Genomic DNA, 23,123 nt, shown 5'->3' with positions numbered 1-23,123 from the left:
CAGTAAGTATAGGTTAATGACAACAATACTTTGGATTTGTGTAATACCCTCATAGAGCACAAAATATTTTCATATGCATTAACTAAATCTTCATGGTAACTCCATGTATTATCACATCCATTTTATAGATGAGAAAACCAAGACTCAAGGAGGTCACATTATTTGAATTAAAGTCACTCAGTAGGTAGCAGAACTTAGTAGGGTTTTTTTGTTTGTTTGCTTTTTACAGTTTATTTATTTATTTTGAGAGAGATAGAGTGTGAACAGGGGAAGGACAGAGAAAGAGGGAGAGAAAGAATCTCAAGCAGGCTCCGTGCTATCAGCACAGAGGCTGACATGGGGCTGTAACTCATGGACCATGAGATCATGACTTGAGCTAAAATCAAAAGTCGGAAGCTTAACCAACTGAGCTACCCAGGTGCCCCAGAACATAGGTCAGAGCCAAGGCTCCAACCCAGTTATTGATTCCATAGCCTTTTGCTCTTTGCCCATAAACACTGATCCTAAGGGTAACCACCAAATGATTGTTGCCTATGACTGCCTACAGATCCAATTCAGCTGGAATTTGATTGATACTGGGAATCTTTTAGTCTTGACTAGCAGTTCTTTGATGACAGTTAGTAATTAATTTATGAACCCAGAGAACTACCCTAAACAAAACCAAATGGTTTCAACAAAGAAGTTCTGAGACACTATGCCAAGGGCATTGATAGTGCAGTCAGAATATTTGATTTGGATGAATTATTTAACTTCTCTGAGTCTCAGGTTCCTCATCTACAAAACAGTTACAATAAAAGTGTCAAAAAATACACTGTATTACACACACCCACACAGGTTTTGTTAACAAAAAGTGCTCCAATAGTTAGTTACCCCTTCTCATTCTCTCTGTCCCATCCTTGCAAGGCAGTAATTTAATAAACGTGAGCCTGAGATATGACTACATGCACAGCACTAAGCCAATGATATGAGAAATCCAAAGAAATGTGACACAGAGCCTGCTCTTGGGGAACTCACAGAAATACTAACAATGCAAGGTAGAAAGTGTTAGATGTCATTGTAGAGGTACAGGTCAGTGCCTTTGAAGTTTGAAAGGAAAGGGGTGCCCGGGTGGCTCAGTTGGTTAAGTGTCTGATGCTTGGTTTCGGCTTAAGTCATGATCTCACGGTTCATGAGTTCAAGCCTGGTGTCGGGCTTCGTGCTGACACTGTGGAGCCTACTTGGGATTCTCCCTCCCTCTCTCTCTGCCCCTCCCCTGACTGCACTCTCTCTCTCTCAAAGTAAAAAAAAGAAAAGAAAAGAAATAAAAATTAAAAGAGTTGGCCACTTAACAGATTAAACCACCTAGGTGCCCCTGATGTAAGTTTGGGGCACCTGGGCGGCTGAGTCAGTTAAGTGTCCAACTTTGGCTCAAGTCATGATCTCAAGGGTTCGTGAGTTCAAGCCCCACACTTGGCTCTGTGCTGACAGCTCAGAGCCTGGAGCCTGCTTCAGATTCTGTGTGTGTGTCTCTCTCTCTTCCCCATCCCCCACTCATGCTCTGTCTCTCTCTTGCTCTCTCTCTCTCAAGAATAAACATTAAAAGAAAGAAGTTTGAAAGGAAAGAACAGGGAAGTTTTCATATAGGAGGTGCATCTGAACTAGACATTGAAAAGTGGGTACAATTTAGACATACAGAGCTGGGTATGTAGGTATTTCAGATGATGAAAATGACAAGCACTATACAGCAGAGAAGGTAAACCACAGTATTGACACAAAGTCTCCAATTAACTGATCCACATCATTCCTTCTGGCAAACATGGTGGCCAAAGACCACAGCACCAGAATACGTCTGACTCTCTCTGGTACACCTGCACCCTTCTGCTCCCATCAATTGAAGGAAGCCTTACCAAGTTGGTTATGTTTGTTCCCAAACCTGTTTAGACCAATTTACTCTTTGTTGTACTTACAAATTTAATTAAATATTACATACAGAAGAAAGAGTTTTGCTTCTATTAAGAATTAAGTTGAAGGCTTTAGAAAAAGGCAATAAAAGAAAATTATTCAAAAATACAATGAAATTAAGGGACACCTGTCCAGCTCAGTCAGTAGAGCATGCCACTCTCAAACTCAGAGTTGTACGTTTCAGCCCCACACTGGGTCTCTTTAAAAAAAAAACCACTATGAAATTAAGTGTGGGAAAGACTACTACATGAGATTGGGAAGAGTGGTTGCCAGGGGCTGGGGGAAGGGAAAAATGGGGCGTTATGCTTAATGGGGACAGAGTTTCAGTTTTGCAAGATGAAGAGTCCTGGAGATGGATGGTGGTGATGGTTGCACAGCAATGTGAATGAACTTAATACTACAAAACTGTATGCTTCAAAATGGTTAAGTTGGGGAGGAGGAGCCAAGATGGCAGAACAGCATGGAAGTTTTCTGTGTGTCTCGCGTCCATGTAATACAGCCAGACCAACACTAAACCATCCTGCACACCTAGAACACTGATTGGAGGATTAACACAACAATCTGCACAACCTGAACCACAGAATTCAGCAGGTACATGTGGCGCGGACAGGTGAATTTGGGGAGCGAGAAGCCACGGACAGTAAGGCACCGCTTTTGCAGTGGAGACAGGACGGAGACTGGGGAGGGGGGGAGAATATGGGAAAAGCAACCCTCCCCAAAAGGAGCTGGAGAGAAAGTGGAAAATTGGAAACAACCACAGGGACTAAACTAAAAAGGGAGAGAGGAGAAAGGAGAGGGTTTAAATTCCATTAAGACTGTAAACAAAGGGAGCTCAAAGGCCGCAACTCTGCAGCTCGATACCTGGCAGTGCTCTGGTGGGAAGGGAGAATCCCCAGGAACAGAGTGGGGTCCGGGAGGGTCTCGGGCCACATGGGGAAAAGCGGTTCCACTGCTGGAAGGACATTTGGTAGAGACTGTTGAAGCCACCTAGTCCCAGAACACCCCAGAAAACGGCCACATTTGCTGGTGCTGAAACAAGGTCGTTAAGGGTGAAGCCTGGTGCCAGACATGTGTTGTGATTTTCCATAATCCCTGAAATGCTGCTGCTACACTATCTCGTGAACTTTTCCTGGGGCGGGCTGGCACCTGGCCGCAGCCTCAGGGCACCAGCAGTAGCAGGGTCCTGCAAGCGTTCCTGGGTGCAGCTGACATTTGGCCATTTCTTGGGAAGACCCTCCCCCAGAGGGGCAGAACAGGTCAAAGCCACAGTGCTTCAGAAGTAAGGGGCCAGGGAAAACAGCCGCATCTAAGCAAAACTTAGGAGAGAGGTACTGCCTGGGGCTTGGTCACAGACAGTGAAGAAGCAGGGAGTGGACAAAAGCTGAAGACAGAGGACAGGTGCATGACTGCTGATCAGGGAGAACAGACTGGGTAGCTGGGTGGTGCCACTTTCACCGCTCCCACGCATGCGCATGCGCACCTACGAGCTCACAATCCACCCCAGTAGGCTAGCAGCGCCATCTAGTGGAGAGCAGAGCTGTTACATTGAGCCCCGCCCAACGGGGCCAACTTTGCTCTTCAAGAACACAGGTCTCACCACTGGCTTACTTTATGGACTATAAAGAGCTACATAGACTGATTCTAGGAGTAAATGAAGCAATTTCAGACCTACTTCAATCTCCTAGCAGGTTCATCTATTCAATTTTCTTTCTTTTTTTTTTCTTCTTCTCTTTTCCAATTCTTTTCTTTTTCTTGAATATAGAAAGAAAAAAATCATTTTTATTTTCAATTTTTATTAAAAATATTTTTCTTTATTTTTATAACTATATTTTTTACTTTTGTGTCAATTTTTTCAAATTCTGTTATACTTCTATCATTTTATTTTAGTCTACTTCAGTGTATTCACCTTTTCAAATTTTCAAACAATTTCTTTTTTTATTTTTTTACTCTTTTTCATTTTTCTCTTTCTTGAATGCAGAAAGAGAAAAACTTCATTTGTACTTTCAATTTCTATTAAAATATTTTTATTTAATTTTTATTGCTATATTTTTTGCTTTTATGTAAATTTTTTTAAAGTTCTATTTTACTTCCATCATTTTATTTTAGTCTACTACAGTGTATTCACTTTTTCAAATTTTCAAATGATTCCTTTTTTCTTTTTTCTCTTTTTTCTTTTTTGTTTCTTTTTTCTTAAATACAGTAAAAGAAAAAAATTCATATTTATTTTTAATTTTTATTAAAACTATTTTTCCTTAATTTTTTCTACTATATTCTTTCCTTTGTGTATATTTTTTCAAATTCTATTTTACCCCCATCATCTCATTTTAGTCTACTTCAGTGTATTCATTTTTTTCAAATTCTCAGACGATTTCTTTTTTTTTCCTCCCCCCACCTTTTTTTCCTCTAATCTGTCAAACCACTTTCAACACCTACACCAAAACACACCTAGGATCTAGCACCATCTATTTGATGTGTGTGTGTGTGTGTGTGTGTGTGTGTGTGTGTGTGTTTAATTTTTAATTTTAATATTTTTTATTTTAATTTTTTTAATTTCAATTTTTCTACCTCATTAATTCATTTTCTCCTTTCAAAATGACAAAATGAAGGAATTCACCCCCCAAAAAAGAGCACGAAGAAACGACAGCCAGGGATTTAACCAACACAGATACAAGCAAGATGTCTGAACCAGAATTTTAGAATCACAAGAGTAAGAATACTAGCTGGAGTCGAAAACAGATTAGAATCTCTTCTGCAGAGATAAAAGAAGTAAAAAGTAGCCAGAATGAAATTAAAAATGTTATAACTGAGCTGCAATCACGGATGGATGCCACGGCAGCAAGGATGGATGTGGGAGAACAGAGAATCAGCCATATAGAGGACAAACTTATAGAGAATAATGAGGCAGAAAAACAGAGGGAGATTAAGGCAACAGAGCACGATTTAAGAATTAGAGAAATCAGTGACTCATTAAAAAGGAACAACATCAGAATCACAGGGGTCCCAGAAGAGGAAGAGACAGAAATAGGGGTAAAAGGGTTATGTGAGCAAATCATAGCAGGAAACTTTCCTAACCTGGGGAAAGATACAGACATCAAAATCCAGGAAGCAGAGAGGACCCCCATTAGATTCAACAAAAACAGACTATCAACAAGGCATATCATAGTCAAATTCACAAAATACTCAGGCAAGGAGAGAATCATGAAAGCAACAAGGGAAAAAAAGTCCCTAACCTACAAGGGAAGACAGATCAGGTTTGCAGCAGACCTATCCACAGAAACTTGGCAGGCCAGAAAGGAGTGGCAGGATATATTCAGTGTGCTGAATCAGAAAAATATGCAGCCAAGAATTCTTCATCCAGTAAGGCTGTCATTAAAATAGAAGGAGAGATAAAAAGTTTCCCAGACAAACAAAAATTAAAGGAGTTTGTGACCACTAAACCAGACCTGCAAGAAATTTTAAGGGGGACTCTCTGAGGGGAGAGAAGATGAAAAAAAAAATATATATATAGCAACAAGGATTAGAAAGGACCAGAGAACACCAACAGAAACTCCAACTCTACAAGCATCATAATGGCAATAAATTCAAATCTTTCAGTACTCACTCTAAACGTCAATGGACTCAATGCTCCACTCAAAAGACATAGGGTAACAGAATGGATAAGAAAACAAAATCCATGTATATGTTGTTTACAAGAGACCCACTTTAGACCTAGACACCTTCAGATTGAAAATAAGGGAATGGAAAACCATCTATCATGCTAATGGTCAACAAAAGAAAGCTGGAATAGCCATACTTACATCAGACAATCTACACTTTAAAATAAAGACTGTATCAAGAGATGCAGAAGGGCATTGTATCATAATCAAGAGGTCTATCCACCAAGAAGACCTAACAATTGCAAACATTTATGTGCCAAATGTTAAAGCACCCAAATATATAAATCAATAATCACAAACATAAAGAAACTCATCAATAGTAACACCATAATAGTAGGAGACTTCAACACCCCACTCGCAGCAATGGACAGATCATCTAATCAAAAAATCAACAAGGAAACAATGGCTTGGAATGACACACTGGACCAGATGGACTTAAGACATATATTCATAACATTTCATCCTAAAGCAGCAGAATATACATTCTTCTCCAGTGAACACAGGATGTTCTCCAGAATAGACCATATACTGAGACACAAATCAGCCCTAAGGAGGTACAAAAAGATCGAGATCATACCGTGCATATTTTCAGACCACAACACTATGAAACTCAAAATCAACCACAAGAAAAAATTTGGAGAGGTAAAAAATACTTGGAGACTGAAGAACGTCCTATTAAAGAATGAATGGGGTAACCAAGCAGTTAAAGAGAAAATTAAAAAGTATATGGAAACCAATGAAAATGATAACAACACAGACCAAAACCTCTGGGACACAGCAAAGGCGGTCATAAGAGGAAAGTATATAGCAATCCAGGCCTTCCTAAAGAAGGAAGAAAGATCTCGGATACACAACCTAACCTTACACCTTAAGAAGCTGGAAAAAGAACAGCAAATAAAACCCCAAAACAGCAGAAGACAGGAAATAATAAAGATTAGAGCAGAAATTAATGCTATAGAAACCAAAAACAAACAAACAAACAAAAACAGTAGAACACATCATTGAAACCAGAAGCTGGTTCTTTGAAAGAATTAACAAAATTGATGAACCACTAGTCAGTTTGATCAAAAAGAAAAAGGAAAGGACCCAAATAAATAAAATCAAGAATGAAAGAGGAGAGATCACTACCAACACAACAGAAATAAAAACAATAATAAGAGAATATTATGAACAATTATATGCCAGTAAAATGGGTAATTGGAAGAAATAGATAAATTCCTAGAAACAAATACACTACCAATATGGAAGAAATGAACAGATTCCTAGATACATATACACTACCAAAGCTGAAACAGGAAGAAGTAGAAAATTTGAACAGAACCATAACCAGTAAGGAAATTGAATTAGTAATCAAAAATCTGCCAAAAAACAAGAGTCCAGGGCCAGATGGCTTTCCAAGGGAATTCTACCAAACATTTAAGGAAGAGTTAACACCTATTCTCTTGAAACTGTTCCAAAACATAGAAATGAAAGGAAAACTTCCAAACTCTTTCTATGAAGCCAGCATTACCTTGATTCCAAAACCAGACAGAGACTCCACTAAAGGAGAACTATAGACCAATTTCCCTGATGAACATGGATGCAAAAATCCTCAACAAGATAGCCAACTGGATCCAACAATACACTAAAAAAATTACTCACCATGACCTAGAGGGATTTATACCTGGGATGCAAGGCTGGTTCAATACCTGCAAAACGTGATTCATCACATCAATAAAAGAAAGGACAAGAACCATATGATCTTTTCCAAAGATGCAGAGAAAGCATTTGACAAAATACAGCATCCTTTCTTGATAAAAACCCTCAAGAAATTAGGGATAGAAGGAGCATACCTCGAGATCAGAAAGGCCATATATGAACGACCCAATGCTAATATCATCCTCAATGGGGAAAAACTGAGAGCTTTCCCCCTAAGATCAGGAACAAGACGGGGATGTCCACACTCGCCACTGTTATTCAACATAGTAGTGGAAGTCTTAGTCTCTGCAATCAGACAACACAAAGAAATAAAAGGCATCCAGATCGGCCAGGAGGAGGTCAAACTTTCACTCTTCACAGATGACATGATACTCTATATGGAAAACCCAAAAGATTCCACCAAAAGACTGCTAGAATTGATTCATGAATTCAGCAAAGTTGCAGGATATAAAATCAATGCACAGAAATCGGTTGCATTCCTATACACCAACAATGAAGCTACAGAAAGAGAAATCAAGGAACTGATTTGGTGGGAATGGGGTCCAGAGGCAAAGATTGTGATTAAAGAGGCATCTCCACTCTTCTGGGTTTACCCTCACCCATGTCACCATCACTTACTGCTCAGAGAATAGACTAGAATGCGCTGAAGGCTGTTTGTGATGCAAGCACCCCCATGGCTGCTTCTGTTGTCTGGGACTGCGCAGACAATTGGACCGGACAGGAGTGGAGCACAGAATAGACACCCATCCCCCGAATGGCAATGGTGTTGGCAAATGTGAGCTTCTCTAGGTCTGTTAATATCGAAAACACCTGGGATAAATGAATTTTATAGTTTTCACCTTGGTACATAGCCATTATGTAAGGTCAGTATAAATTATATTCCTTAAGCGCCAAAATAACTGATGAAAAGAAGCCAAAGTGACTTTCAAAATATAAATTTCAAGCTGCAGATACATCAATAACTATTTCTGTACTGTGTTCTCCATCTTAGCCCTTCTGCAAATTAGGGATAATTGTACTTGCCAGACACTTACTTCGAGGTTCGTGAGAGGATAATGTTTGGAAAGCTTGTTGGGTTTTGTGGATGAAAGGTTTCTGATTAGGACAAATTGTAAATTATTACTATTCATTAGAAAGAACAAATGAACTATTTCAGCTCCTAATGCATCTCGGACATCCACGTGCTATTATACACAAGGGGGACAGTCTGGAAGAACACACCCTGTTCACAGCACCGCTATTAAACAGAACTACATCCCTCTACCTTAAAAAGAACACTTCAGAGCAGCCTGAAAACCCTGAAAAGTAAGTCCCATATTTCTTTGTCCCTTTATCTAAAAAGCAGAAAAAATATAATTAGAAACGTGGATAAGAAGCCTTCACTATTGTGCTTGGCTATATGCTTCAGATGTTCGGATCCCAGCTCGATAATGGCCATCGTCTTGATCAGGCCCCTTTACAAAGCAGGCTCCTACTTCACAGACAGGGTGGGGTCAAGGTCTCTGACACAGAGAATAAAGTAAAATTCTCCACAGAGGAGTCACTCCATAGAACCCGGTCATTGTGTAGATTTGATACCATTTTCCCCTGTGGCACACGCCGGAAATCATCCCTTAAAGATCATTTCTTATCTATAGCACTTTCTAAGGTATGTTATGTATGGCCTACTTGTTCCTACATTCACTGTGCTTGTATCGTTTCAGGACTCTGTTTTCTCAAAACCATTGAGTCTAAGCCTTGTGTGCTAGTTAGTAAGTACTCATATCCCCATGTTTGAGTCATCTCAGTCTGTTTGTATACAATTATCCATGAGGGTGGAAATTGGAAAATTATGTTCACGTCAGTGTTCTCCATTAATTTTCGTTAAATCAATCCTTTTTGACAAATAAGTTAAATTTTGTTATTCAACATTTCCAGTGACAGAGAGGGAAAGAAGGTGGGGGTGAGGAGGGTAAGGAGGAAGAAGAAGGGGGACTGGTAAAGGGAAAGGAGAAAGAATAAGAATTGGCACATACAAATTTAAACTCAGTAGCTTAGACCTATTATAATTTATTGGCAATTTTGATAGAAAAATGCTTTCTTGGGGCACCTGGGTGGCTCAATTGGTTAAGTATCCGACTCTGGATATCAGCTCAGGTTGTGACCTTGTAGTCATGAGATTGAGCCCTGCGTTGGGCTCTGAGCTAATGGAACCTGCTTGGGATTCCCTCTCTCCCTCTCTGTCTGCCCCTTCCCTACACTTGTGTGTGTGTGCATGCGTGCATGCGTGCATTCGTGCTCTCTCAAAAAATAAATAAATAAGCATTTTTTAAAAAGGGAAAGAAAGAAAACTCTTGCATTGACAATTTTGTTTGGTGGCAGCTTTGTTGAGATAAAATTCATACACTATACAATTTATCCATTTAAAGTGTACCATTCAACAGTTTTTAGTATATTCAAAGAATTGGGCAACCATCACCACAATCAATTTTAAAACATTTTCATGGCTTTAAAGAAAAATCCCATACCCTTTCATTCTTATCCTCCAAATCATCCATTTCCTCTAGTCCCAGGCAACCACTAATCTAATTTCTGTCCCTATGGATTTCCGTACTTTGAAAATACATACATTTCAAATACAAGGAATCATACATTATGCAGTCTTTTGTGTCTGGCTCCTTTCACTTGACATAATCTTTTCAAGGTCAACCATGTTGTTGCATGTATCAGTATTTCATTCTTTTTTATTGCCAAATAATAGTCCATTTTATGTATACACCACAACTTTATTTATCCATTCTCCAGTTGCTAGACATTTGAGTTGTTTCCACTTTTTAGCTATGCTGAATAGCCAAACAATGCTGGTATGAACATTCATGCATAGCCTTTTGGGTGGACATAGGTTGTCATATCCCTAGGAGTGGGGCTGCTAGGTCATACAGTAAATCTACGTTTAACATTCCAAGGAGCTGCCAGACTGCTTTCCAAAGTTTCCAGAATAACAAAATATTGTTTACAGAATATCAAAAATATAAAGTAACTGCACCACTTCCCCTTCCCCCCAGCAAGGTATGAGGGTTACAAATGCTTTTTTGACTTAAGACTAGTAGGTTATCAGTATAAAAAAAATTGAAAATTAAACAAGTCAAAAAGAAGAAATCACAATAAAAATTTTTATTTTTTTTTCAACGTTTATTTATTTTTGGGACAGAGAGAGACAGAGCATGAACGGGGAGGGGCAGAGAGAGAAGGAGTCACAGAATCGGAAACAAGCTCCAGGCTCCGAGCCATCAGCCCAGAGCCCGACGCGGGGCTCGAACTCACGGACCGCGAGATCGTGACCTGGCTGAAGTCAGACGCTTAACCGACTGCGCCACCCAGGTGCCCCTAAAAATTTTTAAATACTTAAAGCCAAATTACAATGAAAATACTACCATTGACCCTTGAACAACATGGGATTGAACAGCATGGGTCCACTTACATGAAGATTTTTTACAGTGCCATACAGTAAATGTATTTTCTCTTCCTTATGAGTTTCTTAATAACATTTTATTTTCTCTCGCTTGCTTTATTGTAAGAACACAGTATATAATACACATAACATACAAAATGTGTTAACTATGTTACCAGAAAGGCTTCTGATCAACACTATGTTATTAGTTAACTTTTGAGGGAGTCAAGAGTTATACATGGGGGGTCGGTGCCCCTAACCTCTGCGTTCTTCAACGGTCAACTGCAGTATCAAAACTATCGGGGGGCACCTGGGTGGCTCAGTCAGTTAAGCCTCTGACTTGATTTCAGCTCAGATCATGATCTCATGGTTCATGAGTTTGAACTCCATGTCAGGCTCTGTGCTGACATCATGGAGCCTGCTTGGAATCCTCTCTCTCCCTCTCTCTCTGCCCCAACCCTTCTCATGCTCTTTCTCTCTCTCCCAAAATAAATAAACTTAAAAAAGTAAATAAACTATTGGGAAGCAGTAAAACTGGTTCTTTGTTGGATAGTAACAACTTTCATTATGAGGAAGGAGCAAAAATTTTAAAAACCAATGAACAAAGGAACAAGTTAGAGAACAATAGAATAACAAAAATATTTGAAGGAAGGAACTACAAGATAGAAGCATAAACTAACGAAACATAAAACAATTTTCAATATAAAGAATCCTGAAGCCAAAAATTGATCAGGGAAAAAGGAGAAAGCACAAATAAATTTATTACAAGTAAGATGTGGCCAAAACTACCAATGCAACAAAGATTCAAAAGATGAGAAAAACATTATAATTCATGCCAGCAAATTTCTTTGAAAAATGTAACTAAAAAAACTGGCCCATAAAGAAAAAGAAAGGCTGGATTCTCTTTAGTAGCCTTTAAAATATGTATATTGTTAGTTAAATCTTTTCAAAAGGAAAACATAAGGCCTAGAGAGCTTTACAAGTAAATTCTAATAGAACAATCAAGAAATGGATTATCCAAATCTTATACAATCTCTTAAAATATTAGACAAAAGGGAGAATGCTCTCCAGAACAGTCTAGGATGTTGGTATAATTCTATACTAAAATCAGATAAGAACAGTATTTTAAAAAATAAAATTATAGGCCAATCTCACTTATGAACCAAAATGCAAACCTGACTGCAAACTCCAAACCAAAATTAATAGCAACTGAACCCAATGATACATTTAAAAGCTAAACTTCATGGCCAACTTATTAGGTTTATCACAAAAATGTAATCATAATCATGACCAGGAATTTTTCATTAGGTTGATAAAGTCAGAATGGAAGAGCAAAGGCTAGAATGGCCAAGACTCTCCTTAAAAACTAGTGGACAAAAACCTGTCTTACCAAATATATAATTAATAATTAAGGTGATACACTGGCACACTGAACAATAAATAAAGCTAAAGAACAAAACAATTAGCCCAGATAGAGACCCATGCAAGTATGTAAACTTACTATACGATAATGGTTACATTATGGAACCCCCAGAACAACTGATTATTCATAAAGACAAAAATAAAATCAGATCCTCACATAAAAAACAAAAATCAATTGTATTTACATTAAAACTTTTCATGTAAAAGGCAAAACTCCTTTATTTCCTTTTAGAAACCAACAGTGGGAAAGATATTTATGATCCTGGGTTAAGGAATCTATGCAAGACACAAAATTCATAAACCATAAAGAAAAAGATTAATAAATTCAACCACATTAAGACTAAGAATTTCTCATCAAAAGATAAAGACTTTTTAAAAGAAAAGGTACCAAAGATAAGAAAAATATTTGCTATACATCTAAGTATCAAAGGATTAGCATCAAGAATACACACACACACACACACACACACACAACAACTTTATATGAGGAAGGAAAAAGACAAAAATCTCAATAGGATAATTAGCAATAGATCAAAATAGGCATTTCACAGAAGAGAAAAACAAATTGTCAATAAATATATGAAAATGACTTACAACTCATTAGTAATTAACAAAACACAAATTAAAACCACAAGATACTATTTCATATCAATAGATTTGGCAAAAAAAAAAAAATCATACACTGAGAAAGGTCTAGCCTACGTTGTAAATCAAAAGCTACCGATACTCTACAACTCAAAATTCCAGAACGACCTGTAGGTAACTCTAACACGAGGATACCAGGAGATATGTAAGGATGCACAAAGCAGCATCTTTTATAATAGGAGGAAAAAATGGAAACAACTCAATGTCCATCTATAGAAAAATGAAAAAATAAATAACAGCATGGCCATATAATAATACGCCATCAGCAGAAAAGAGGTGATGAACTACAGCTATGTGGCTCAATATGGATGAATCTCAGGAATAAAATGCTGACTGAGAAAAGTAATTCATGCAAGAATCCATACAATAGGACACCACTTATGAAATGGTCCAAACAGGCAAAACTAAATAATATATTGCTTTGGGATACACAAACATGTGACAAAACTACAAAGAAAAGCAAAGGAACAATCAAAATCATATTCAGATAGTAGACAATGCTGGGAAGAAGGCTTGGGGATAAAATTAGGGAGGGTCATGCCAAGGGCTTGGATGTTACTGGTAAAGTTCTAGTTCTTAAGTTGAATGATGGGTTCATTCTATTAAGCTTTACAAATTAAATTCACTTTATATAATACCTTTCATGGATCAAATACTTAATTTTATTTTAAAAGGAATATCTGTAATGTCCCTTATATCAGACTTACATCTGTTTTTATTGAAGAAAAAAAAAGCCTATGGATATTAACCTTTATTTTTCATTTTAAGAGCAAGTTATTCTGAATACCTCACCTGAGTATTTAACTTTAATTATACATACAAGCACACAAGTTAATTACTAGTCTACTAATTTTTTTTAAGTTGTACTGTGTCAATCTAGAACTGAAAATAATCATTTTCATTAGAAAGGTCAGGATTCAAAACTCTTTTTCCTATTCTATTAAAAGCTACTCTTCAGAAGCCTTGTAAATGATAAAACTCAAAAAGTGGCTTGGACAATGTTCAATGACTCTTGGGAGGTCTCTTCTAGGAAGTTAAATATGGTTGCCTTTTGAAATAAACTTTAAAATAAACTAGGTATTTTCCTACCACAGACAATGCCTTCGTGGAATGACTGGGTTAATTTAAAAATCAGGATCTGAGAGGAGGGCTGTATTGTTCATAGCTTGCAAGGTTCAAAGGCTTCCTGATGATAGCCTTCTGAGGACACTCTAACTTCTTTTCCTCATTTGGGCAGCTTCAGGCCAGGAACCTTGGAGTTGGATGGGGAGGAAATAGTTAGCTTCTTCATGCTCTGCTTTATCCCCTTTCTCTGTCATCCTGACCTTTCCATGGTTGAGCCCAGAGAGAGAGAGACGATAAGGGAGAAAGAACTCAGCCATATATGGTAGGTGGTATTTGTAATCTGTGTTATGGACTGAATTGTGTCCCCTCATAACTCCTATGCCGAAGTCCTAACCCCCAAGTCCTCAGAATGTGATTATATTTGAAAGTAGGTCTTTAAAGAGGTAATTAAGTTAAAATGAGGTCATTGGGGAAGCCCCTAAATATGTCTGGAATCTTTACAAAACCAGGAGATTAGGACACAGACACATCCAAGGGCAGACCAAGTGAAGACACAGTGAGAATGTGGTCATCTACAAGCTATAGTATAGAGAGAAGCCTCAGAAGAAACCTTGATCTTGGTCTTCCAGCCTCCAGAACTGTGAGATAATGAATTGCTATTGTTTAAGCCACCCAGCCTGTGGAAGTTGCTATGGCAGTCCTATGAAATTATAAAATACATCTGGTATTGAGTTTCCCTCTATATATGGTAAATGGGTAACTTAAACTTCTTTTCCTCACTGGGTAATTTTATAGGTTTCCAGGGATCCTCCCTCTAAGAACCTCTGATCACTGCTCCCTGGAGGTGACCACTGCTCCATCCAGCTGCTTACTACTGCCCCTACCTGCTCCTAACCTCTGGGCTTCCAGCAATCCACCCCATAGATTTCTCTGTAGGACTCCTTTTGCACCTCTGTGTGGTCTTCTTGGGAGATATACTTTGTAAAAGATCCCAGACTGGCTTCTTATCACAAGGTCCAATTCTGGAAAACACACACACCTTTGCCCCACCATGATGGGAGAAGCACAACAGATTCCATCCCATGATATCCCTGGTTGTGTCTTCTTTCCATTGCCAGCCAGCCAGCTCTTGCCGCAGCCTTAGCCTTTGCCCTCCATGGGCAGGAATTATACACCAATCCTTACACTTCCCAAATTCTAGGAGCAGATGTGAAATTCCTCAGGTCATCTCCTTGAGTCCTCCTTCACTTGGCTTGAGGTAACAACAAGGTATCCACTTTACTGGCTCTTCTTAGGTACTGAGTGGGAGAGAACGCCTCATCCAACACATCCTCCAAAGAAATTCTCACTCTCAACTCTCCAAAAGCCTGATATAAAGCTGGTATAATACTGGTATAAAGCATTTTAGCAATTTCCTAGAATGTCCTATAGAGGTGGTCTAAAACCTCTCTGCAGAATGTGGGGCTTGGTGCCACCTCCATTGCTCTAGGTTCTGGGGGGTCTGTTGACCTTGGTGAGTAGAATTTAACATCCGGTTCCACTTGACTTTTGCTCTGCCTCCCTGCCTGGATGCTATGAAGGAATCCATTAGTAGAAGTGACTGAAAGGCAGAAGCCAGATACAGGCTGACACAGGGGTGTGCAGGCTGGTTCCCCACAGTTTTTCCTCTCTGAAGTTTTAGCCCCTGCAGTTCGGCTGGATGATTTACCCCTAGGGAGTGTAGCTGTTCCCAACTCCCCATGTAACAAGGTAGAAGAACTAGCCTGTTTCTCAAAGAGAGAAATTTTAGAATAATCATAGAGGCCAAGGGATGATGAAGCCTGGGATTAGGTGATGGAAGAAACCTGGAGCCTAACCTCTCAAGGGTAGGAGCTAAATCACATTCTGCCTTTGAGCTCCAAGCATCTAAGGTCAGTGCCTTCCATGGAGCAAATGAACATTCCTTTAATGGAATTCTAAATATGAGCCATTAAGAGTCTGACTACCCTGGGGTTTGTGGAGAAACTAGTGAAAATAGAAGGCAACTGATGAATTTTCATTATCTTTTTGACTATTTAAAAACGCATTTTGGTATCCATGGGAAATTATTCAATGTCATAATATTACTCTATGCTGTGTGTGAGCCACAGGATTTTGCCTCAATCTCCCTTTCCTGCCAGCTTTTCCCACCACTTTCCTGACACTGTCCCTCACACACTTCTACCCTGACCACTTCCTCCCCATCATCCTCAACCTGTCCAGTGTCAGCCCCTACATGACACCTTTCTCACTGAAATCTTCTGAGTTCTCAGAGCTATCCACCTGGGTCTGCCCTGTAGCTCTCAGCACTTTCTACCTTCAATTAGAATTATCTTCTCTATTTGCAAAAGACATATCAGATGAAGGGTTAGTATCCAAAATCTATAAAGAACTTATCAAACTCAACACCCAAAAAACAAATAATCCAGTGAAGAAATGGGCAAAGACATGAATAGACACTTCTCCAAAGAAGACATCCAGATGGCCAACAAACACATGAAAAAATGCTCAACATCACTCATCATCAGGGAAATACAAATCAAAACCACAATGAGATACCACCTCACACCTGTCAGAATGGCTAGCATTAACAACTCAGGCAATAGCAAGATGTTGATGAGGATTCAGGGGAAGAGGATCTCTTTTGAACTGCTGGTGGGAACGCAGGCTGGTGCAGCCACTCTGGAAAACAGTATGGAGGTTCCTCAAAAAACTAAAAATAGAACTACCCTACAACCCAACAATTGCACTACTAGGTATTTATCCAAGGGATACAGGCATGCTGTTTCAAAGGGGTACATGCACCCCAATGTTTACAGCAGTACTATCAAAAATAGCCAAAGTATGGAAAGAGCCCAAATGTCCATCGATGGATGAATGGATAAAGAATGGTATGTATATTCAATGAAGTATTACTCAGCAATCAAAAAGAATGAAATCTTGCCATTTGCAACTACGTGGATGGAACTGGAGAGTATTATGCTAAGCGAAATTAGTCAGTCAGAGGAAGACAAATATCATATGACTTCACTCATATGAGGACTTTAAGAGACAAAACAGATGAACATAAGGGAAGGTAAGCAAAAATAATATAAAAACAGGGAGGGGGACAAAACATAAGAGACTCTTAAGTATGGAGAACAAACAGAGGGTTACTGGAGGGGTTGTGGGGGCGATGGGCTAAGTGGGTAAGGGGCATTAAGGAATCTACTCCTGAAATCATTGTTGCTACCTGAATTACCATAAAGTTCTATCTTCTGAACCTTTGTATCCCTCACAGCACCCACACTGACACATATGTAGAATAGCACTTAACAAGCATTGAAAGAATTTTTGTATACGTGTATGTTTTAACAATGTACATACGTTATTCTTCAGTGATGGAAGACACTGACAAAGAAGGTTAACTCATACCTTTGATTTATACATTTGGTCCCAGTTGCTGAACAGTAAAACAAAGTCATGATTTTTTTTTCAGAAAGTAAAAATATGCAGATAAATGCTTACAAACATTTTTGCAAATCTGCTATTCTCCCATTAGCAAATCATATCTTATATCAAGTCTACAATAATGAGTAAGATAAATGTGATCATCTTATGGCAACACTTCTCTTGTGAGCCCAGCCTTTATTATGACAAGTGTTTGGTTTTGTTTTTAATTTGTTTTTACTTTTGTATGGTAATTGGATGAAATGTCTGAAGACCTATACAGCTACTTGTTTATTCTTCTGGCAAAGTCTCAGAAAGCACACGTTTTATCAAATTGACGTCTCTAAGTATTCAAATCTTGTTACATTTTTGAAGTTCTATTTTCTTATGGAGATTGTTCTTAGACATATACCTTCAAATGAAACAGGATTAATGAACAAGAACTTCAACTTGTGTGTATGAAATGAAAACACAGGGAAGGAATGCCTCTGGGGTTTTAGACACACACCAATAACCATGCAGTTAAATATTATAATCCTAAACCTACATTTACATCATACTCTATGGTTAGCCAAGCACTGTCACATGGGATGGCACACATTGTCAGCTGTCCAACAACTCCCCATGTTTTCTTTGCTTACAGAATATCGATAATGGCAGGCAGTCAGGCAACAGTGGGCAGGCTGGGCCCTTCTGACACACCAGGGGTAAGTTTTGACCATTTTTACTCTTCATGGCCACTGCATTCCACTTTCCAGTGACTGGTCTAGGCCCAGGCACATGAAACGATTCTAGCTCTAGACACATAAAGGGATGTCTTCTGATGGATTTCTAAGAAACTCCTCCCCTTCTTACAAAAAAGGACACAAAAATGAAGCATTAACTCCCTTTTCTTGACAGTGGATATTGAAGTTGAGGACCTGGATGCCTGAAACGGTGGCAGCCATCCAGGGCCAGTGAGGGATGCTGCCAAAGCTGAGAATAGCAGAATAGAAAGATAGGAAGAACCTGAATTCTTGATGATTTTTCTTTTTTGAATCACTAAATTAACTACCCTGGAACTTCTTGACTTCCAGTTATGTAAAAAAACAGTACATGTTCCTATTTTTAAGCCAATTTTAGTTGAGATTTCTGTTACTCCCTGCCAAAAGTATCTACATATTGGATCTCATTAAATTCTCACAACAATGGTGTGAAGCAGGCACTTTACAAATGAAGCAAATAAAATAGCAAATATGTAAATGGCTATGCCAAGGTCACATGTCTATAAATGGCATAACTGGATCTGAAACCAGGTCTGATTCCAAATTTGGTGTTTCTTCCCATGAAACCTGATGACACACACAAAAAAGCCTAGAGCAAGAAAACATACTGTCAAATCATCCTGACATCCTTAACAAGTAAGTCTAAGGCAACCGTGCCATCATGGAAACAGACTAGCCACTGAGTGTAAACACTAGTTCTGTCAAAGACTCTGGTATTATGGTTGAATCACTTAACATTTCTCAATTAGAAGACTCTTGTTCTTCAACTAAGATTTAAAACAAGTGGATTCAAGACAAATGTGAAAATATTAAAGTGCCAACCATTTGCTTACAACTATTTGGCATTGTGGGAGCTACACAATAAACCAGACACTAGCTTGTTCTTAAGGAAGTTGTTCACCTGAGAATCTGAGTCATAAGTACTTGAAATAGCTGAAGAAACACACTAAGAATTACATCATATATTAGCCCATATGATGTCGATGATGCCATAATAGATATTAAACAGCACGAAACTCAAAAGTAGCATGGATCCCACTTTTAGATATCAAATGTCACTCAACAGCCAACAAAACATCTCATGCTACTTATGTATTAGTAGCTTCAGCCATATGAAATTGCTAACATCCAACATTATTCTACTATTAAAAAAATGGCAATTCTGTGCATTTCAACCTTGCTAGACCCAGAGATAAAGCAGAAAATAAAAAGCTTTCGATGTTATGAAGAGTAGGAACATGAACTGGCAAGAGCAATACAATGGATGAGTGTTCCATAGGGGTTTGTGTACAGAGTGAGGTATCAGCACATGGGAGACACTGAACCCCAACTTGTGAAGTCAAGGCAGATTGCCCTAAAGAGGAAATGGCTAAAATGAGTTCTCAGTGGGAATAGCTTTAATATAACTGATTTCTTAAACCTCTAAGAACGTGTATTTCTAAATGAGTGTTCATACTCCTCCACTTCTATCCCTGGCTATTTTCACCCATTACACATGTCTGTAGAGCCAGCTATTTTATTTTAATTAGTTCTCTTAACAGGGCTATGTTGAGTAGCTACACAGAAAACATGTAATGCATGCTTTAATAATCACAACATCCATCAAGGTGAGAATTAGTATTCGCACTTTTACTAATGAAGACATAAAGGTTCAAACAGATACCCAAAATTATGTAGCCATTTAGCAACAGAGACTGGAAAACAATATGGTAGGAAAGAAGAAGAAAACAACAACATGACCCCCATATAATCAATGACCTACATGCTCTTTGTTAAAACAACAACAACAACAAAGTGGGGAAATTTTAATTCTACTTGAATGCAAAAATCTATTCTGGGCATTCAATGAAGACTACCTGACTGCCACCCAAATAGTACCAATAAGGCTTAAAGCTCTGGTGAACTTCAAAGGACCAAGCCAGAAGTCAAATTAGTCAGAAGGGGGCTTAAGATGCTTAGGTCCTTTGAAATCAACTCAAGAAGAGCACCAGAATTGTCTAAAGTTCCATAAAGAGCTCCATTCACAAATGATAACCATTTTGGCATTTTCTTCCAGGAGTTACCATGAAATTGCAGGAAGATGGAGATGAAAATGACTTAAAGATTGCAGCAGATTCTGCCAGGTCTGCTCCAGAAATCTACTTCTGCATCTTGGGAAGCCCATCTTAACTGCATTTCTTAGCTTTCCTTGGAGTTAGTGTGGCCATGCGATGGAGTTCTACCAAGAACATGAGCAGGAGCGATGTGGACCATTTTGGAGCCACGGCCTTTCAGCAACATGTTCGCCCTTGCCATGCTCTCTCTGCCCATCTGGTAGACCAGAAGTAAATGACAACAAGCACGGAGTGGGCAGCAGAGTCACAAAATGGAAGCTGCCTGGTTCTCTGAATCACCATGTGAGAAAAGCTGCCCACCGACTAAGAATGCCTGCTTTGGGCTGTTACATGAACAAAAACTAAATATGTATTGTGTCTGAGCCACTGCACATTTTTAGGGTTTATCTGTCACAAAGGGAGTCCAATCCCATAGACAGTGGCATAACCAGGTCAAGAAACAGGTATGAGGCCTCTCATATACTAAAGAGATTTACAAAACAGATGACTGTGACTGACCACACGGAAACTCCACAGCACAACTTGTGAATTCTTCCAAGGTGCTACCTGCTGCTGTGCCTGGAGCCCAGGGCCAGCCTCCCTCAGTCCAGGGGTACTACTGCATAGCATTTGTGGAAGTGAGATCTAAAGATTAAGTAAAAGAATGATTCAGCAGATTATAAAGTGTTGAATAGGACAGTGAACATCTGAGTTATAAGATATATCAAAATACTGGGCAACATAAGAGGAAGAAATGAAAAATGTTTTTAGAGCTTCTTGGCAAAATATGCATTGCTCTTTGATATGGGTTTTTATTGCCCATCTAAACAGTTCATAATACAAATCAAATTTATGTCAATAAGGAGCCAAGAAACTATAATTCAGATGACCATTTATTTATAGCAGGGATAGCTCTAAGTATTAAGTTCCTTTTTAGGTTTCCTAAGTGAGGACTGTTAGATATACACCTTCAAATGAAACAGGATGAAGGAATAAAAACCTTGATTTATGTGTACATGTAATGAAAACCGTAGGGAAGACACATGTCTGGGGCTTTAGATAAAACTGTAAGTATATGAATGATATTGAGTTACTTGAGACTCTTTGACTTCCAGAAATTACCAAATTGAGGATGTGACCCAAATATCAGTAAATTTGATCATTTATACTTTATACTTTGAAAGGGAAAGGCAAGAACACTACACTGGAATCAGACCCAGTGAACTGTATTTTTTAAACAGGGTAAGAAATCTTAAAGTTGGATCTATAGAAGAATAGGACTAGATGGGATCTTAGAAAGCTTCCTCCTAGATATCCTAATTAAACATGAGGAGGGGCACCCGAGTGTCTGACTCTTGATTTTGGCTCAGGTCGTGATCTCATGGTTGTGAGATCGAGCCCCACATAGGGCTCTGAGCTGGGCATGGAGCCTGCTTGGGATTCTCCCTTTCCCTCTGCCCCTCCCCAGCTTGTATGCATGCATGAGTGCAGTCTCTCTCTCTCTCTCTCTCTCTCTCTCTCTCTCTCTCTCTCATTCTCTCTCTCTCTCTCACACACACACACAAGGAAATTTAGGCACAGAGAAGTTGACTCACTTTCCCAAGGTGGCACAGCTTTTTGGTGGGGAAAAAAAAAAAAAGTAGAGTAACTCCAGATTTGCTGACTCACAGACCTGGGTTCTTTGTCTCTGTTAGTATAAAAGGAAGATCACACAACTTCGAAAAAAGACTTGAACTATACTTCCAATTAGTAAAACTATACTAAGGGGAAAAGAGGTACGACCTAAAATTAGAACTATCGGATGTTGGCCAAGATACATTTTGTAAGAATAACTTAGTTGAGCTTAAAGAAATTATTAAAGACATTTTTTAAACATTGCCCTTATTCCTTCCACTATAAACCACCATTATTATTATTAAAATCTAGGTCTCAAGTAGTGAGGTATGTACTTTCTTATTTAGAAAAGCTAACAGATTATTTTTAATCATCATAATGGTTATACACTTTCAATTACACAGAGGGAAAAAAATCAAATCTCTTTTAATTCTACCTTTCTTAACCCTGAATGATATTTCTTCCAGATTTCACCAGCTGATACAATTCAGATGAAAACAAGATCCTTTCTTTATTACTTAAAGAGAGCTGTAAATCAAATGTAGACCTCAGTGGGGTGGGGACAAAGAGAAGGAGGGAAGACTCATTCGCTTATTACGTTTCCATAAAAAAATTAAGAATAACAAGCAGATCTAAATCTGCCCACAACTGAAGCCTTGTAACAGTTGCTACTGAAACATTAAAGACTTCTTACAGACAAATTGCAATCAACCTAACTTTCTGTTGTCTCGCATACATACATGCTGCTCCGATTGATGAGATGTTATTAATAAAGGAAGAGATGGCTACAAATTAAAGCAAGCCCTGCTTAATCACATTAATCCAGAGCGAGTCAAAGGCTTCAATTTTCGAAATAATTTTGGGCTTAATGCCTTGGAGATGGGCAGACTGCTCCATTGAGGCAGCAGCTGGTCCAATTTAAGCTGCATTGTGAGGCCGGAATTGTCAGGTCCTTACAGAAACAAGGAAGCCTGACAGTTTTCAGGATGCAACCAAAACTGCTGAGACAAAAGAAATTGCAAGAAATTGAAAGGGCTCTGTAACAATTACAAGGCGGCCCACTGTTGGTGGATTGTATGTGATTAACCAGCTCTCACTGTCAGGACGGGGTGGTATGCACTATTGCGACCGTGCCCCCAGACGGTGAGCCCCAGACAGCTGCCGCAGGAAGCATCGTCGGGGAGCCACTACTTTGGGTTACTGATTAGAAAAAGGCCTGTCCATAGAGAAGCGGAGGAAGCACGACTGTGGAGCCCAGCTCACACATGCCGCCTGTCTCCTCCATTGAGATGGCGGCTGGGCTGATCCAGACAGGGACAGAGGGGCTGGATAGGCAACAGCAAGGAAA

General features: G+C 38.9%; 1 protein-coding gene and 1 long non-coding RNA gene across 3 annotated transcripts in view; one reads left to right on the top strand and one right to left on the bottom strand.

Moving 5' to 3' along the window:
* MSRA (methionine sulfoxide reductase A) overlaps window positions 1-23,123 on the bottom strand; it is a 455,305-nt gene that overhangs the window by 167,806 nt on the left and 264,376 nt on the right. The gene's annotated exons all lie outside the window — the stretch shown is intronic.
* Window positions 8,020-21,124, top strand: LOC125164599 (uncharacterized). The gene is made up of 4 exons (XR_007151824.1): window positions 8,020-8,158; window positions 8,452-8,600; window positions 17,948-18,011; window positions 20,125-21,124. It is a non-coding gene; the product is annotated as an uncharacterized LOC125164599 (long non-coding RNA).

The sequence above is a fragment of the Prionailurus viverrinus genome, chromosome B1 (genome assembly GCF_022837055.1).
Source record: "Prionailurus viverrinus isolate Anna chromosome B1, UM_Priviv_1.0, whole genome shotgun sequence".
NCBI classification, from domain to species: Eukaryota; Metazoa; Chordata; class Mammalia; order Carnivora; family Felidae; genus Prionailurus; species Prionailurus viverrinus.
This window is presented reverse-complemented; position numbering and strand designations above follow the sequence as displayed.